The sequence below is a fragment of the Myotis yumanensis genome, unplaced genomic scaffold, assembly GCF_028538775.1.
Source record: "Myotis yumanensis isolate MYYU_CA2020_CCGP unplaced genomic scaffold, mMyoYum1.0.hap1 SCAF_4, whole genome shotgun sequence".
Classification (NCBI taxonomy): domain Eukaryota; kingdom Metazoa; phylum Chordata; class Mammalia; order Chiroptera; family Vespertilionidae; genus Myotis; species Myotis yumanensis.
In genome coordinates, this window is record NW_027223755.1 from 59,802,539 (window position 1) to 59,822,996 (window position 20,458).

Sequence of the window (20,458 nt, forward strand, 5' to 3'; positions counted from 1 at the left end):
CAAGATTTTTTTGGAAGAAATTTAGTGGCAAAAATGTTTTTCTAAGTGAAATCTTGTATGTAAATTCACTATTTTAAATAATTATTGGCAGAACTGTTCTCTTGAAAGAAAGAAAATCCAGCCCATCTTCCTGTTGACAGACTGTATGGCACAATGTGAGGAGAAGGTGTTGAGTTTACAAATAATGTAATCACTAAGTGGTCATTTCCTTCCAGAATCCTCCATCTAAGATTTAAAATGCACATGCTACTAGTACCTTTCAGTTTAAGTTAAATTAAATTTTGTTAATATTCACTTTTAAATTAGGCTTAAATGCCCTGGAAATACTGGGAGAAATATTCTGATGATTGCTAGGACATTAAGCTATTAAAAAATATTATAAATAGGCCAACTAATTTTTAGAAAATGACTATGTAAATAAGTAAAATAAATAAATTAAAACCTAGTTGTCACCTGTGAGAATGAATTTCAATTTTATTCTATTACTTATAAGGCAAGTGCAGAAAACAAGAGGTTATTTAGTTTGGAGTTCTGCCATCTAACCTTTACAGAATGAAATCCCTAAGTAAAGACTCTTACAAATGGGAATGTGTGAAGTTATTCATAAATTCAGCAGCCCTTTTTAAAAATGTCTGGGAAAAGTGTTTTATACATGAATGCTCCATAGGGTATAATCATTAAATACTTATTGGAGATTACATATGGGCTTCAGTCCTGTGAAAAAGGTGATCTGACTAATAACAGATTGATGGATATGAAAGGCTCAAGTACTTCTAGTATTCCAGGCCAATTATCTGTGAACTAAGGAGGACTTCAACGATAGTTCATAATGAGTCATTTAAAGCTGTTACAGTCAGTTAGGTTAAAATCCCTGTTAAATATTGGCCTACATATGGTTAGTCAAGGCAGATGGAAGCAAGTTTGTGCCTACCAGCCTGCTGTCAGTTAATAGCCCCAAACCACAGACCTCAGTCAGTTTCTACAGTCCTGAAAAACTATGGTGTTTATTTGGGACTGTATTCATAGAAACATAACTTGGAGCAAATGTATCCTACCTTTCATAAATCTTTAACTTCATAGGTTTTCTCGCTTGAACCAAGACTGCAATTTCTATGGTTATACTTTGATCGGTATAATCAACTAGTTCTAAAGTTGTGATTTGATTTTGTGAAGTTTCCTGATAGCTTTAGGCAGTAGTTTCTTCTGTATATAGAGTGTGACTAAATTACACCACAGAGGGTTTCTGAGTAGCAGTTTATGCAAATGAAATGTTTCCCATATCTCATGCCCCATAATAATAACAATCATTGGAGCTTAAAATAAGAAATTGGGATAAGGAAAAGTTTTGCATTCTGATCATTTAATATAACATTTTTCTTATTGTATATCAACATAGATTATTTGAAGAAAAAAATATATATGTATATACTAGAGGCCCAGTGCATGAAAATTCATGCACTGTAAGGGGGGTCCCTCAGCCCAGCCTGCCCCATCTCATAGTCCGGGAGCCCTCAGGGGTGGGAGGCAACCTGGTGATCAGGGGAAGGTGACGCCCCCATCACACCTCTGCTGTTGCCACTACCAGCAGCGCAAGCCTCAGCCGGCCCTGGTTACCTAAGCCTCGGGGTGGCTGTGCAGCTGCCATCCAAGGCTTGCCTGCACCTCAGGCCGGCCCTGGGCAGCTGGGGGGCTGAGGAGACTGGGGGACTCTGGAGGCAGGTGCACGGAGCGGCCGGGCCTGGCCTTGCCACATGCCTGCCACCCCAGCAGGGCTGAGGGGATTGGGTCCCGCCATCTTGTGGCTGTGGGCACCACCATCTTTGAGAGCGTGGCAGTCAATTAGCATATTCCCTCCTTATTGGCTGTGAGCACCATCATCTTTGCGATTTTGTGATGGTCAATTAGCATGTTCCCTCTCTATTAGATAGGATATTGTTTCCATGATGTATACATCCCTTATTTGTGCTAAAAATCTAGAAAGGTTTTTAGAGCCAATTTGTTGGAAAAGCTTGACATGGCATTTTGTGAAGACAATGCAAGATAAAGTTCATGGTGGGGGGATTGGTCATGAATATTTGAGATGATATGAAGTAATTTAAAACATTGACAAATCCATTATTGTGCTCCCCGTTCTGTGAAGGAGAGCTGGATAGTCATACAGAATGCTGTCTTGCACAGCAATTCCATTACTATTAGCAATGAAGGTACTGACCTTGTCAACAATGGACATACACTTTTCTCTTGCTTAATAGGAATCAGATATTTAGGCTCTGATGTCCATAACTATTTCAGAGAGAATAAGATTTCAGCAGTTCTCATTATTCATTCTCATACCTCCTTCTAGACCACACCTCAGCTCATGCATGTATTAATGAGAATATGAGTTTACATGTTGATTACAAGTGCCTGACCATATACATATATGCAAGGTATTTGGTTCAAATACCTTATTAAAGAAACACTATTTTAAAAATATTTTTATTGCTGACCTTTAGAAAAGTCTATGATAGTCAAAATAGTATACTGGTAAAAATGATCTAATTATAGTTCAATTTGATATGCTACCCTTGCCACTTTAATACCCTCAAACATATATTTGATTATTATTTTCAAAGTCTACAAAAATCTCTGATATTAGAAATGTATTTGCTGCCATTGCTCCTCTTACTCTGGCTGCATTGCCAAGACTCTAGGACTTACCATCATGGATACTCTCTTGGAAGCAAATGGCACTTTTGCCTTTACCTTTTTTCTCATCTATGAGCATCAAGTCTGCCTGGCCCTGGTCTTCATGAGGCAAAAGGAAACATCTCAGCCCAGACGGCCCAGACGCTTTAAGTAAAAGCGATGGCGGAGGTGAATATGCCCATCAGGGTTTCTAATCGCATGTCACTAAAGTCAATAGGACTGACACATAGCACTTGCTTGTAACTGCCAACAGGCTCTTTGGAGAAAAGTCTTATGATGCTTATGATGTCAACTCATCTTTCAAAGATTCCTGCCGCAAATTCTACCAAGCAGAGATGGAAGAGCTTGACTTCTTCAAAGCTACAGAGGAGGCTAGAAAACACATCAACACCGGATGTGTAACTAACAAGACAGAGGGTAAAATTACAAAGTGCTGTCTCCAAATTCAGTTAATCAAGTTGCTTGTCTGGTTCTCATGAATGCCATCTACTTCAAAGGAAACTGGGATAATCAGTTTAACAAACAGAAAACCAAGGGAAGACCATTTAAAGCCAACGAGAATGAGGAGAAACCTGGGCAAATGATGTTTAACGACATGGAGGGTGTCCTTGGCTCTCTGGGCATGACTGATGCCTTTGAGAGGATCATGGCAGACTTTCTTGGAATGTCGTCTGGGAGAGAATGTCCTTTCTGTCCAAGGTCATGCACAAGTCCTTTGTGGAGGTCAACTAGGAAGGCACCGAGGCTGCAGCCTACATCCTGGGCCATCACGATGTTTCAATGTGCAAGAATCACCTCCAGGTTCTTGCTGACCACCACTTCCTTTTCTTTATGCAGCACAGCAAAACCAACGGTATTCTGTTCTGTGGCCAATTCTCCCTCCCTTAAGGGAATGGTCAGTATTGCATGCAGCCCTTCTCCTGTCTCCTACCGACCCACTCTTCCTCTGACACTTCACAATGTGCCTGAAATCCAAAGTAATCTTCAGTGACAATCCATAAATAAAGAGCCTGATTTTGAAGAAGAAATAAAAAAGAAATGTTTTACACCCTCCTAATACTTCATCTTAGCCTCTTCTTTTTGCCTTCTGTCACATTTTCATTCATTCCATCATTATTAAAAACAATTTTTGATCAAAGATGAGCTGTTCAAAAACTCATAGTTTCTTCCTTCAATTTTTGTTGTGCCTCTTCATTTCACCCCATGGAGCAAATGAATGAGAGAGGAGATATTAGAGAGATGCTAATCACTGTTAACTGGTACACAAATATATCCAGTAAATAAAAAAAACAACAACTTAGAAATGCCTTTTGGACACTAATGAGACATATTGCTTTGAGCAAAAGTCACATGCCAGATTATTCTTTTAAAATAAAACAGCTTGACAGCATTCAGCTCTCTCCCCCCATGCATGACCCCGATAATTTTTCCTGGCACCATTTGACTCTACTAAGTATATATTTACTCCATAACGATCCCCAGCAAAGGACTATGGGGAGTAATACTGTTGATACATGCAGTACAAGACATTCTTACTTGCCCTTCCCCAGTTGTGCTGGCACTTGCTGACAGTTGTAAAAACTTGTTGTCATAAGCTGAGACAACTGCAAAGGCACACAGGGAACAGATGTATGCTATAATAATAACAAGGTGCCACTTAAAAAAATACTTTTCAGCTTAGGGCTGCATTTAAACCTTCAGGTACAGTTCGTGAAACTCATAATGTGGGAGAGTGAGTACTGGTGGTGTCTTTGAGACTCTCTGGGGGGAAAGACTCTGAGATATTGTTACCATTATCACCATCTTGCTAACTGAATCACAGTTAGTGCCTGGGTTATTACACCTGAGGGAGTGACTTACTACCCTCTAGGTTGAAATAAAGGGCAAAATGAGATTCTTTCATTGTAGAAAGGTGGAACAAACTCAGGACACACAAAGGAAAAGGCACACTATTCAATCTCAATCTTTTAAAGATCGAGATCTAAATTAAGCTGAATATGCAATCCTCAGTTTGGCCATATAAATTAATTGAGCATACGTTGCACCTAAACTGAATACAAATGAAAATCTTTATACAGTTAGGTACACCCTTCCTTCTGAAATATATGCGTCTTATTTTTGTAAAAATGCAGAAGCAAAAGCAAAATAAAACAGGCAAGAAAATTTCGTACCAAAGCAGAGTTGTACTTGAAAAGGAAAGGATGTTAATGTCCCGCAAACTGCGTCATGTTTTATCTCTCAGTCAGTTAAGTTGTAAAATTGTAAGATGCTGTTGAAGTAATTCAAAGTAAAAGTAATATTGAACTGCTTTCATTTTTATTCACTCATAAACATTAGAGTATAAATGCTAGACTTCTTTTCAAACCCTATAGATAGAACTGAGAGTTCTAGCTTTAAATATCTGGAAAGGAAATATAAATTGTATATTACACTTGAACCTGAAATATGAAATGGTCACTTTGTTTTGATGATGAAAAGTTGAGCCTGTTAACAATGCTCTATTTTACTCAGGAGTTGAATTTTTTTACTCCTTTCCCTGATGTGATTAAATTTGTATTTCTATTGTTTCCTACTGTGATCCGGATTTATTTTAAAAAAGAATTGAGTGCCTTGTCTGTTTATAATAGTTCAAATATAGAATAGTAGATGAAACCAATGACTCCTCAAAGTAAATTCTAACCTGTGATTCTGTACTCATGTGCTCAATCCGCATGATCTGAGAAATGGTTAAAAAAGAAAATATCACTGGGACAGTTTTCTTAATTATTTTCCATATATATATATATATTCTAGTAGCCTGGTGCATGAAATTCGTGCACTGGGGTAGGGGGGGAGAAGGGGCCCCTCAGTCTGGCCTTCACCCTCTCCAATCTGAGACCCCTCAGGGAATGTCCAACTATCTGTTTGTGCCCACACTTTTAACAGATAACAGCTCCATTGTTGTTCCTTTCTTATGCTTAAAACCATTGGAATTAGTAGGTATTCAAAGTGTGTATACATTTTGGGGGGACACCCTGTATATCTCTAGTCAGTGGTGAAAGAAACCAATAGCAGATTTTGGAACCCCCAGACAGGGAACCTTGCTCATTCCCCACATGTCTCCCCACTTCACTTTCCACCTTCGTGGGCAGGAGGAGAATCAACATTTTCTCTCATTAATTCAGAAAAGCATGTCCTGTCACCCACTGCCCGGCAGGAGTGCACTAGGCCCCAAGCAAGCAAGGCTCAGTCAGGGCAGCCTTCACTCATGGGTGCTGGCACCCAGAGTGCACATTCCTCCTCTACAGTCGCCCCGACTATCCCACTGTTTCACTGAGAGGACTGAATTCCTCTCTGCCTCTGGGCTCTTGATCTTGAATGCTGACCGAAGGCACCTCAGAGAGGGCCGCCCACGCCCACCAGGTGTGTCTGTCTGCACCTGCTCCTGCCTCAGCACCTGCATTAACCCCCCAGAGGTGATCTCACAGCTGCACTGGCCTCCGTGGGAATAGGGCATCACCACTCCGCCCTCTCACTGTCATCTCACAGGCGCCCACTCTCAGCACCCAGAACACCCAGACACTCTCCAAAGGACGTGAGCGCATCAGAGGGGATGTGTGCACATCCTGTGGGGGTGTTAGGCATGCCATGTTGATGGAAGTGCGGTGGAGAGGCGGGGGGAACTTGTACACGCCTTGGTTTGCAACTGTTGCAGGCGCGGGAGGGTGACAGTGTGCTGGGGGATGTTCACATGCCAGGGGGTATGTGCACACCAAACCCCCGTGGTGCGGCCAGGAGGACGTCAGTCTAGCCCACCACGGTGGCTGTCCCTGCGATCCTGCACCTTCGCCAGGAGGCGGGTCTTGCGCAGTCACTCCTGGGCGCTGATGGCTGCCTCCCCACCGTGAAGGGTCACGGATCCGAGTCCCAGGACCGTACACAGCCTCAAGCGCTGCCCCCCGCCTGGCAGAGTCACAGATCCATGTCTTGGTCCCGTGGACAGCCTCAAGCACTGACCCCCCACCTGGCAGGGTCACAGATTCAGGTCCCGGACTGCAGATAGCCTCCCCCGGTGCCCCCCGCCCGGCAGGGTCACAGATCCAGGTCCTGGGACCGAGGACAGCCTCAAGCACTGCCCCCCACCTGGCAGGGTCACAGATCTGAGTCCCAAACCGCAGACAGCCTTGCCTGCTGCCCCCTGTCTTCAGTATGCAAATTAGCCACGATCTTGTTACTTCAGGGTGGGGGTCCCCACTGGGGTGCCTGGCCAGTCTGGGTGAGGGGCTGAGGGCTGTTTTCAGGCTGGTAGGCGACTGAAGCTCCGAACCTCTCCTTTTTTTACTTTTTTTTTCATTCTGGCATTTATTTACCTTCTATGCCTGTCACTGGAGCTGAGAGCCAGCTTACTCTCTGAGGCTCGGCTGCTGAAAGCAGGTTTCTGGCCTTTGTTTACCTTCTGTATTCGAAACAATGTTGCGGTCTTGCTGGCTGAAGCCTGGCTGACTAAAGCCGGTTTCTGGGGTTTTGTTTAGCTTCTATATTTGTTACAATGTTTCAAACTGCAAGCTCAGAGTCCGGCAGCGCAGGTGGGGAAGCTTGGTTTCCTCCATCACTGAAGCAAGCAAGCCTCCCTGTTCGCTTCAAGCTGCCTGGCTGCCAGCCGCCATCTTGGCTGGCAGTTAATTTGCATATCTCATTGATTAGCCAATGGTAAGGGTAGTGGCCATACAGCTAATCACCATGTTTCTCTTTTATTAGATAGGATAATTGATTCTAGAGAGAAAGAGATAGGGACAGAGAGATAGAAACATCAATGATGAGAGAGAATCATTGATCAACTGCCTCCTGCAAGCCTTACACTGGGGATGGAGCCTGCAACCTAGGCTTGTGCCCTGACTGTGAATCAAACTGTGACCTCGTGGTTCATAAGTTGATGCTCAACCACTGAGCCACACAGGTTGGGCTGGTTGAGTACTTTTGACTGGACCAAGTAAGCATGTGATTTTGAATGTGAACCATAGAAATAAAAATAGTTGTCTGTGCTTAATCGTTTATTCAGCACCTGAGGCAAATCAGGTTCCTCAAAGCAATTACTCCATCGAAGAATTATGGCAGGGAACAAACACTTTATCAGCAAACTTGTGTGTTTTGTATTAGTTTTTTGTATTTTTAGACATAAATCTTTAACGTGGTGTTTGTGTTCAAACAACATTCTCTCCTCTATCCAGGTGTTGACCTCACAATAGGATTGGTCTATTTTGAGTACCTGAGAGGAAAATTATAATATTGATATTATTACATTATCAGAAGACTGATACTTAAAAAAAAAAATGTTTCTTCACTCAGAGTAACAAAGTATTGGGGAAATTTTGGAGAAAAATATCTCAATTTTATCAGTTGATATCATATCTCATATACGGACATTTATATAGACCTCTGGGAATGTTAATCCATTTTATGATGCATAGTTATGTAAATACATATCTATATATATGTATAAAAGCCTAAGCAACCGTTCGACCAAGTAACCAGTAGTTATGAAGTGCACTGACCACCAGGGGGCAGACACTCTGACCGGAAGGTTAGCTTGCTGCTGGGGTCCAACTGATCAGAACTGGACGGGACGGGCCAGACACACCCTGGAGCCTTCCCACAGTTCCTCCCCAGCTGGCCAACCTCCTGTGGTCCCTCCCCAGCCCAATCGGCCCCTGAGATGGGCCAAACACACCCTGGAGCCCTCCCAGGGTCCCTCCTGGCCCCGACCATGCACTGGTGGTGTCCCAGATTGTGAGAGGGTGGAGGCTAGGCCCAGGGACCCCACTGGTGCACAAATCTAGGTTTATATATTACTATTGATATTATTAGCAAGCAATGGTAGTTCTGTTTTATAGCTCTTCATATCAAATCACAAATGCTGTATTTTGACTCATGTCAGAATAGAAACAGACCATTTTTTTTTCGGTTAAGTTTCTCAGTAAATACTAATATCTTATGGTTTGAAAGTTGTCAAAGTGAACTTAACATCCAATTGTTTAGACACATATTCCCTAACATTACTTCAGACTAATACTTTTATTGTATTTTGTTTAATGTTGACCAAATATAAACTTCTAGATGATATGGATAAAGGAAAAGGGACACAAAAATTATTGATTGAAATATGAAGTTAGCTTTTAATGAGCATGGCCTTGAGAAGTACTAAACTTAGAAGTTGGAGCACAGAATATCCCTATTTCTTCATCTCTAACTTATTTCAAATGGATAGATAATATGATACCAAATCTGTGAATATTAGTTTACATAGTGAAATATAGTTGAATTGCATAGTGAGTAGGAGCATGGTTGATGGATATTATTGTGTAAATGTGGTACAGTTTTGCTCTTATAATTATTTAACTTGAAGGCTGTCACAAAATAGTGAATACTAAATGCTTACCTGTAGTTCATAATTATATATTTAGTTTAAGCTTGATGATAGTTATATTTCTCCTAAGTAGCTAAGCATGGAGGAGCACTTCTTAAAAAGTGTCCAATTCAAATAATAATTTAAGTTTGAGACATTTATGATATGTGAGGTAAAAGGCCATCTAATTCAATATGAACCTACTAGCCATGGAAGATTCACTACACCCATTTAAAAGTTTTTTAATGTAAAATTCTTGTCATTCACTTAAAATTTTCATAGTAAAATGTATGTACATTTTATGTTTATGTGTATAATCATAATAGGTCACTTGAAATGTCAACACTATTACAAAACTTATCATTTGTAATGTTTATTTTCATAAAATTTTATTTTATTTCATTATATTGTGCTATTGTGCAGGTTTTAAAGGTATTGAAGGCCCAATCCTTCCTTTGTCGTCTGAGTTGTACATGGAATAGTTATATTAGGGAATTTGTGTATACTTGTTCTTCTTAAGCCATGTAGGTGCTTGCTGAAATTATACATTTAATCTTTGCTTGAGCCATTAAGTTTTGTGAATGCTATCTTGTTGAAAGTTTTTATTATAATAAGTGGATATTATCCCATCATTCCATCCATGAATGGAGGATATCATTATGAGAATTTTCCAATGGATGATCTAAAGAAAAAGTTTGATTATTTTTGTTTGAAGGAAATGCAAAGGGATTTGCATTTCCAAGTGATAGACATCACTGATCTATAAAATTGTGTCTTGCTCTTGCTTTATTTCCGATCTCATTTTGGTCTCAAAAGAAAAGCAATTTTCAAAAGTAAAGTAAAAAAAAGAGATCTACATTAATAGATGTGTGTTGTGTTTAGTAGACCATTCAGGAACCAATGACTTCAGTCTCAGTGCCCAGAGATAAAGACGGAAACAAAGTATAAGCTGATGATTTCAATAATCTTGCATTCAAAAGGCTAGAAGCTTCTATCCTGGCCAGATTGCTCAGCGATTAAAGCATTGGCCCAAGGACCAAAGGGTCTCAGGTTCAATTCCAGTTCAAAGGCACGTACTTCAGTTGCAGGTTTGATCCGTGGCCTTGGTAGGAGCTCATGCAGGAAGCAACCAATCAGTGTATCTCTCACACACAGATGTTTCTCTTTCTCTCTTCCTCTGCTCCCTCTCTTCCACTCTCTCTAAAAATCAATGGAAAAAATATCCTTAGGTGAGGATTTTAAAAAAAGGCTAGAACCTTAGAAACCAGATTATAGCATGATTCTACACATATTATTAAGAAACATTATACATTTATCTTTGGCTGAGAAGTAAGGTCAGTGCTCTTTGTTTTGAAAGTCTAAGGTTCACTTGGGTGTTTATGTACTATTCTAGAGGCCCGGTGCACGAAATTTGTGCATTCAGGGGGTGGGGCAGGGGTCCCTCATCCTGGCATGCACTATCTCACAGTCCGGGAGCCCTCAGGGGATGTCAGACTGATGGCTTAGGCTCGCTCCCCATGGGGAGCAGGCCTAAGCCATCAGTTGGACATCCTTAGCTCTGCCACAGAGGTGGAGAGGCTTCCACCACTGATGCTGCGCTCACCTGCCATGAGCCCAGCTCAGGGCTTCTGACTGGGCACACTGATCACCAGGGGGCAGCTTCTGTGTTGAGCATCTGTCCCCTGGTGGTCAGTGCACATCATAGTGACTGGTCATTCCACTATTCGATCTATTTGCATATTAGCCTTTTGTTATATAGGATTCCATAATATAGTCAGATGTTTAAATTGTCAGATGTCAATTAACTGTGTTCTCTTAAGCAGAAATTTCAGCTTTAATTAAACTTACATTTTGAACTTCATTTTTCTTAGATGACCTGACACTAGTTTAAATTGAAAGGCCCTACCCACAGACATTGTGCCTGGGAGGGTAAAAACTAAATACAATACCTACCATATGTTTGAATGTTGGCTGTCCTTAGTGAAATGATAGCCTCCTAGATCAATATTTCCCAGAATTTAATCATTGGGACAATATTACTGCAGAATTTCAGTAAGTATTTACACACATACACACACAGATACACAGTTTTATGGTCAAATGTGTTGGTAAACTCTTGGTTAAACAAAGGCACATGAGCCTCTTTACAGAAAGACTTCTCAGATACGGTTACTGAAATAACTTTAACTGTCTGAATCCAAGATATGCATATATTAGGTAAGGTATTGCAAAATGAATGGTCCATAAAAATTATATCACATTATAATATTCTCTTGAATGCTTAAAATAGTAATATAAATATTTTTTTATTGTCACTAAATCCAAATAATACTTTGAAATCACATTTTATTTAAATTATCATTAATGTCTATCATATTTTACTTCTAGGATGTTTTGTTTTCCTTTCATTTGTATCCTTCTTTTCACAAAGGAAAACAAGTATGGCTATATTGTTTTAAAGATAATCCACCAAAAAGCTAATTTTTATGAGGGCTTCCTCCCATTATAATAATTTTATTTCAGCCTATGAGGCAAGCGCTTTCTTTTTTCCTTACAAAATACAGAAAAAAATGAGCTTTATTCAATCAAGTCTGATATCTAATATCATATGAGGAAAGGCACTTTGTTGGGGGGTAGATTCCAATTTAAGATTACAAGGCCCCACAGAGTACCCCTGCTCCTGGTGAAACTACCTCTTCACATCCAGATTAAAGATAGGGAGCCAGGCAGGTGTGCTCAGTGGTTGAGCATCGACCTATGAACCAGGAGGTCAAGGTTCAATTCCAGGTGCAGACACATGCCCAGGTTGCTGGCTCAGTTTTCAGTGGGGGACGTGCAGCATGCTGCCCATCAATGATTCTCTCTCATCATTGATGTTTCTATCTCTCTCTCCCTCTCCCTTCCTCTCTGAAATCAATAAAAATATACTTTAAAAAATAAAATGAAATCCAACTAAAATCTAGCTCCCAGCTACCTCTCCAAACACATTTACTACTGGCTTTTCTTAGTACGCTTCAGGCCCCTTGCTTCTTTTTCTTACCGTTAAATACACCAGGAACTCCATGGCTGCGGCGTTTTTCACATTCTATTTTCCGTTAGAATGCTCTTCCTTTAGAAATCCACATGGCTGGCCCCTAACTTTATTGAGTTTTGGCTCAAAGTCAGTTCCTCAGAGAGACCTTCTCTTGCTACTAATTCTGAAAAGTCACCCCATTTCCCTCTATGTTACACTGCTTTCATTTTTCTTCATAGCACTTACTAGTCTCTGAGAATAATTTCTTGTTTTTGTTGAAGGAATAAAAAATGATTTATGTAATTAAGTGTTTGTGTATACTTACCTTGAATGTCGAAGTATGAGAAATACTTAATAGCAAATCTCTATTAAGCTTTTAGTTTGATTGGGAAAGCTCAGAGGTTTTCTGTTGTTTCACTTCACATTCTAATGAGTATTACAATTAAGTATTGCTGTAATTAAAAAGCAGTTTTAATGTATGTAACCAAAGTTGTTTACCCTACTAGCTTATTCTGACATGTTAGTAATTTCAAATTCATTCATCTGAAATGGAAATCAGCATTCCATTCAATGAAATCAAAAGGTTATTGGGCTTGAAAAGCACAAAATAAATGAAAGAATTACTAAGTACTAAGAGAATAAGGATTCTTAGGAAGGACATACATATTTTCCCTGATGTCTGTGTTTTCAACTGAAATATAATTCTTCCTTTCTCTCACCTTTGGGGAACCAAAAATGAAAACTCAACAGGAAATAAAAGTGTCGATTGTTTGCTCTTGAAAACGAGAAAACAAGATTCAAAAGAATTCAAAACGCTTATTTTCAATTTTTCTTGCTTCTACCAGTGGATATAACTGTTGACAAAGTAAAATGTGTAACTAACAAATAATATGATTTATTTCTAATATGTGCTTTTTAAACAATAAATCACTAAGTCTTTTATATTGGTAGTATCCTCTCTCAAATGCCTGCGCTCTTGTGTGTTTAACTAATATAATGTATATACAGAAACACAGTTTTCTGAATTTCTAAAAAAAAGTACAATATATAAAATTACAAATGAATTCCAATTCCATGAAAAGGGAACATAATTTTTGAAAGACTGTGCTCCGAGGAACAAGATTATGCTTTGGACTGATTAAAGAGCCAGCTGTTGCTGACCTCAATGAATGACTGAGTAGTACTGTGTTTTTGAAGTTATTACATACTAGTGGTCCGGTACATGAAATTCGTGCACATTAAAAGGGAATTAATTAGAGGAAATATTTTAATATTGCTATTTGCCCTTTCTCTATAATAGAAGTATCAGAGATGAAAGAAAATTAGTAAAATGTATATGAAAATCTCCCTCCTGTCAGAGTCTGGGGCGTGCTGCGGGACCCAGAGTCAAGTCCCCGCCCACCACCTGCACGCGCTTTGAAAACACAGGAGACCCAGACCCAGCCGGCCCCACCTCCATTGGGTAAGACCCAGATCTGGCTTGCCCCACCCCCGTCAAGTCCCTCCGGGCCAGGGGCACAGCCTCAGGTCCCCTGGCCCGGCGCCGGGTTGGGGGTGCAGTCTCAGGTCCCATGTCAAGCCCCGCCGGGCGGGGGCGGGGGGCACAACCTCAGTTCCCCCGGCCTGGCGCTGGGGCAGGGGGCATGGCCTGAGGTCCCTTGTCAAGCTCCGCCAGGCAGGGGCCGTGGCCTGAGGTCCCCTGTCAAGCCCCGCGGGGCGGGGGGTGGGGGGGGGGGTTGCGGCCTGAGGTCCCTCGCACTGGCCAGGTTCCATGCAGCCTCAGGTCCCTGCTGTTCAGTCATGATGTTATGGCATCCCAGCTAATTTGCATATTCCTATATTATATAGATAGATTCCTGGTGTTTTAAACATCAGATGGGGATAACCATTCTTTTCTTATTTTTATTGTTTGGTTGAATAATTGTATGCATCTACTGCTGCGTCTCTTCCTAAGTGAAATACTGATTATTCTCAGGCAGGACTAATTTACTCTGTATATGAGGTTAGTTTCACATTCTCCAATTGGTCAAAACTGTCCCTAGTTCACTAAACAACTACTATAACTTCAGCTCTAACACATGACAACTAAAAACCTTCCTCCATCCTACTGAACCTCTACTAGATTGGTATTCCTATTGTAATGTAGTCGATGGCTTTGCAAAACAAAAACATACTTTTTTAAGTGTCACAACATTTGGATGCTGATAAAATTTATTTTGTTTTTTATGGTTAAATATAGCACAAAGTTGTTCCCAAGTAGAGTATTGTTTTCTTTTCTTTTTTTGCTTTGAAAGTGTCTAATTTAATATGGGGGTAGATGTGGATTAAACACAAAAGTAAATATTCTTTATTTAATATACTTTAAAGAAACTGTTAGAACAAATTAAATTAGGAATAGAGATACTAGATATAATACTTAGGCATATATATATATATATATATATATACACACACACACATTAGTATTGTTTATTTAAATGCCATTATTATATTTCTAAGACTAGAGACTTTAAAAAGAACATATAAGCTATCTAGTAAGAATGTTTTATTTAATAGAAAAACTGTTATAGTAGTATTAGCTTCCTTCATTTTATCCAATTATTTGCATTATTTCCCAGCATATTCTTTCCAAGTGCAAATAAAAGAGCACAATTTCTTTAGTTTGGAGATGCATAGAGGCATTAGTGTCACTTCAGAGCGTCTCAGGTCCCACAGACATGGCTTGCCTCTCAACATTAGCCCAACAATTGGATCAATATATCCCTGGGCCTTCCTTTGACTTTTATAGATATAGAAAACCAATTTTGTTATTGAGCTAGAAAACTCACAAGAGATTGCCCTAAAACACATTATGCTAATAAGTTCTTTAAATAATGTATCTCTCTTATTCTATATATTCTTTTTGGAGAGATGAATATTAGACCTCATTTTATCCTCAAGGCCTCTAGAGTTGTTTGTTCTTCTCAAAATTCTGATGAATTTCTTTAAATAGTTCTCCATTTTATCAAATCTCTATCTTTAGTATTGTCTAAATGCTATTGTCTAAACATTAAGTTTACCTGTCATACTAATAAGCACAATAATTTGTTAAGCCATTTTCAAATGCGTTACTTCTCTCAATCTCTTCTGTTGAGTTAATCATTCTCTCTCTCTCCTCTCTCTCTTTCTCTTGCTGTATATATTTCTTTATTTACTAACATTTTATTTAGGTTTTTTTAAAAAATACCTTTTTATTTATTTCAGAGAGGAAGGGAAAGGGAGAGATAGATAGAAACATCAATGATGAGAGAGAATCATTGATTGGCTGCCCCCTGCACGCCCCACACTGGGAATTGAGCCCGCAACCCGTGCATATGCCCTGACTGGGAATTGAACTGTGGACCTCCTGATTCATAGGTAGACCCTCAACCACTGAGCCATGCTGGCTGAACTTGTTTAGGATTTTTATATCGATGTGCAAAATTAGATTAGCCAGTAACTGTCATTCCGCATGCTGTCATTGCATGGATCTGTAATATAACTAATAGAAATAATTTGGTTATAAATAATATTGCACAGCCTTTTGTGTGCACATATATTTCTGTTGGGTATGTACAGGGGAGGTATTTCTGGGTCATAATTTTGCCAAACGATTTTCCAAAATGGTTGAACCAATTTAAAACCAATAGATGGATATTAAGAACTTATTCAACATATTTAATGTTAAGTATCCTACTCATATTTACATTTCTTCTTTTTAAAAAATAAACAGTAGTTTTTGGAGACTAGTATTTTGTCTAAACTTTCAATTTATTAGCATAATTTTTTTCTCTATTTTATATTTATTTGTTTATTCTTTCTTTTACTTCTTAACTTGTGATTCATGAGGCCTGCTTATTTCATTAGTGTTTGTTCTTATTGATTCTATTTTAAATTTGTATCTTATTTCTTTAACATCTGTTCATAATTTTTTTCACAGATTTAAGTTGTATTTTATTAGAGTCAATTTATAGGCAGTTTGCAGTAATAATTTATCACACAAAAAAGAGACATACCAGAGGCATGTCAACCCTCTGTGACCTTCCCATGTGACAGTGATGAACTCAGCGCCCGCTGGTTTAGGTCACCTCAACTCCCCCCCCTCCCTCCCCCACTACTTGATGCAGTGGTCATACTACCAGATCTGCAACTACAAGGGCTAGATGCAGAAGTTATTACTGAGCAAGAAATTGTAAATATTTAACCTTTAGGTAGCATTCTTAAGGGCCTAATGGGGCAGGATGTGCCTTGCCTTGACCTGGCAAAATTGGGGCTAACAGTGAATACAGCTGTGGTAAAGATAGCCCATGAATTCGGCACCTGTGTGACCCAACCCTATGTAAACAGGACTGGATTGAGGGGGAGGCACTTGCTGGACAAGTATTGCTGCCAGAAATGTAGAGCAGCACAGTGGCCAAACCTATTGTCCCTTCCAGAGGTGGAAGAGATTGGGTATATCTAAAAAGAAGGAAGTATAGTTACTAAGGATAAAGGAATTAATAAATGAGTATGTAGTAAGGGAAACCTAATAATACATTAATACCTGGAGGGAGTCTCAGAGTAAGAGATGATATTGTCTCTTAGCTCAATTACTTCAGATCTCTAAAAGGGTGAAACCACATGGTTGTGGAGATCACTCCTGTTCTTAGAACCTGACAAGATTGAATGGAAACCTGAAAACCTGAGTGGCCTCACCCTAGTAGACAATTTTCATACAATATGATAATTTACTATAATCATTAGTCCCTGCATAGGATTCTAGTAATGTGCCAGTATCTTTAGACTGTGTATTATTTTGCTGTAAGAGGTCCACGTAAGAGGTTCACAGGGCATATATATATCTGCCCCAATTCCTAGCACAGATCTCCTAAAAACCTTGTAAATTCCTAAGAGATAAGAGCAGTAGGAACATCCTTTGTTCTGATGAGGTGACTTTGGATGAGCTCCTGGATGGAGGCAGGTCACCAGAAAGAAAAAGCCATGATTGGACGCTTGGAATTTTCAGCCCTGCTCCTCATCCCCCAGAGAGGGCAGCAGGGCTGGAAACAGAGGTAATAATTGATAATGCCTATGTGAGGAAACCTTCCTAAATTCCCTTTAGTAGGGTCTTAGAGACCTCCCAAGTGGTGAGCACATCCACATTGGGAAGGTTACCCACTCCACGGGGACAGAAGCTCCTGTACTCGGGACCCTCCCAGGCCTCGCCCTATGTATCTCTTCACCTGACTATTCACCTGTATCCTTTTTCAGACCTTTTAATAAACTGGTAAATAAAGGTGTTTCCCTGAGTTCTGTGAGCCAGTCTAGCAAATAAATAAAACCCAAAGAGGGGCCATTGAAATCGCCCGCCTATAGCCTGTTAGTCAGAAATACAACCTGGGCTTGCAAATGGCATCTGAAGTGAAGGATTGGGGGAGTTGTGTTCCACTGAGCCCCTTAACCTGTTGGATCTGATGCTGTCACCAGGAGGTAGTGTCAGAACTGAGTTGGATTTTTAGACAGCCTGCTGTTGTCTGAGAATTGCTTGTTGGTGTGGGGGGAAATCTCCACATATTTGGTAACCAGAAGTGATGTGATCTCTGTGAAAGTAAAGGAGACACACAGGGAAGAAAAACATAGGAGGGAAGAACTGGGTTTTGTTGTTTTTTTTTTATTTACAGAACATAGAAAACTGGGGTTTTCCTCTACACTTACACTGCTAGAGCTCTTTTCCCTTTAATTTCACAAAGAAAGTTTTATAGATGGTTTCAGTTAGTTATATTCTAAATCTATTCTGTGCAATAACAGAATAACACTAGCCAAATGTGACAATTTAAATGTATTAAAATTAAATAAAATTTTAAATGTAGTGTTTTAGCCCAGCTGGTCATATTTCAAGTGCTCTGTTGCTGCTGATATGGATAGTTCAGATAGAGGGTATTTCCATCATCTCATACATTTCTATGGGGAAGTATTGTTCTAGATCAGTGATGGCGAACCTATGACACATGTGTCAGAGGTGACACGTGAACTCATTTTTTTTGGTTGATTTTTCTTTGTTAAATGGCATTTAAATATATAAAATAAATATCAAAAATATAAGTCTTTGTTTTACCATGGTTGCAAATATCAAAAAATTTCTATATGTGACACGGCACCAGAGTTAAGTTAGGGTTTTTCAAAATGCTGACACGCCGAGCTCAAAAGGTTCGCCATCACTGTTCTAGACCTTGGAGGCTAATTAGATCAACTTGCTTTTCACTCACACTATCTCAAGAAGACTCTTCCCTAAGATCACCCTGGCCTTACAGGCTCTATAGCCTGCATGTTGGCTAAAACTGCATTTTTCTATTTTTTTATACCTTCTTAGGCTCTCTTCCCACAAGCAACTCTAAAGCATTGACTTTCAGCATGTCACCACCTACATTTTTACCACTTTCTAGGCAGAGCATTATTGTAGCTACCGATTCGCAATTAGAGACAGAGTAAGACTCTTTGCTGTTCTATGATTTTGAAGGGTAGCATTAAAATGAGAATGTGTGAGTTGACATAAAAAGATAATGTTCATATACATTTCGTCATTGTTCCTTACCTTGCTCCTACTATACATGAGCTTTCTCTCTGCTCATGACAGAGGTTTAAAAGCTTTGATTCTGGAGGTGCAGCCTTGTGCGGTGATAAAGATAAGTCTTAATAGTTTTCCCTCTGTTTTATCTGTTTTTATGTGGGCAGCACATAAATTCCAGAATTCCTATGAGATGTCCTAATGGAATAAAAGGCTGAGCTGCCAGCAGTGTCAGTATTGCAAGATAAAAACATAATGCTGTGGAATCTATATATCAAATGTTGTGTTGTAAATGAAACACTATCTACGCCATGTAAAATCAGCTTCTCAGCCCTATCGTTTTTCTTTGATTCTGTCAGTGAGTGGCTTAGGTAACCTACTCCTTTCCCCCTGGACTTGTATGGACGAATCATTTCAGCGTTGTCTGATGAAAGGGATATCGAGTCATTGGTTGTAAAGAGAAAAAAAAATCTAATTAAACCTTGATAAAGTGTTTGTCACTCTGACCCACTGAAGACAGCCTTGTGTCTGACTTGTTTTGAATCCACAAGAATGAGCTAAGAATTGGTGATTTTGAAGGTCGAGAGGAATAAAAGGGCATGGGGGCCTGAATCTTTCACTTAAGGAGTTATAGAAGATGGAAAATTTATTATAGATTATAAGGCCACACCCATTGTCTCCAAAAAATGATTATTTAAGGAGTCAAAGTATCATGGACCTGCTAATAATCCTAGGAGAATCTTAATGCAGTAAGTAATCTTTTGGAGAAATGTACCATTGGGTGTGCCTGATTCAGTGTATCACACTGTGTTTGGATTTATAGCTTATTTTTTTTAGTCCCCTTAAATTAATTGAATAAAAATAAGAGTCCTTGCCTACAAAGTTAAAATAACTTGCAAATGAAAGAGTCACAGTTTGGTCCCCTAAACTTGCTTTGTGTTCAAAATCATTTATTCTGCCTAAAGAGACACTGACTTCAGATAAGGTTCATGACTTAACAAATGCCAGATCTGAAAAAAATATCCTTCACAAAATAATAACAACGAAAGTAAACCCATCACTAAAAGCAATAAAAAGTTTAGTGGGGAAGCCTGGCCAGTGTGGTTCAGTGGTTGAGCGTTGACCCAGGAACCAGGAGGTCGCATGCCCAAGCTGAGAGCTCAGTCCCCAATAGGAGATGTGCAAGAGGCAGCTGATCAGTGATTCTCTCTCATCATTGATGTTTCCATCTCTCTGATTCTTTCCCTTCCTTTCTCTGAAATCAATAAAAAAGCATAATAATAATAATAATAATAATAATAATAATAAAAGGTTAAGGTTAAAATCGTCCAGGTGTGGGGGTTTGGGAGGTTGAGAGAAAGGTTTAGAAGAGAGGATTTTGAACCTTCCAGACTAAAGGCAACTGTGAAGTTAAAAAGTCAGGAGACAAATGTTCAACATCACAAAATAAGAATGTTAAAGGATAGCTCAAATGACCAGGTTCTGAATTAAAATATAAGAACTATATGAAGCAAGCACATGAACAGGTGTCCAAGTAAAGAGAGAAGATCACTAGAAAGATAAATTAAGGAAAACCAGCTTATGCCATAATGAAATCAGTTGTTATGCCAAGGTTGTGCCATCTGGATGTTTCTCTATGAACACTACCTAGCTATTGGGACCTTAAAAACCCCATTGCGGTATCTAAGTTCAAATTACCTTTCTATCGATCTTAACCTTTTTTGAGCTACAGATCCTGTCCAGAGTATAATGAAATCATGTACCCCTTTTCCCGAAAAATTAACTAGGCTTACATACACACATTAACTCCTAT

At 39.5% G+C, this 20,458-nt stretch overlaps 1 pseudogene; it reads left to right on the forward strand.

Annotated features, from left to right (window-relative positions):
- Positions 1 to 2,704: 2,704 nt before the first annotated feature.
- LOC139008382 (serpin B6 pseudogene) lies at positions 2,705 to 3,679 on the forward strand (annotated as a pseudogene).
- Positions 3,680 to 20,458: the final 16,779 nt, after the last annotated feature.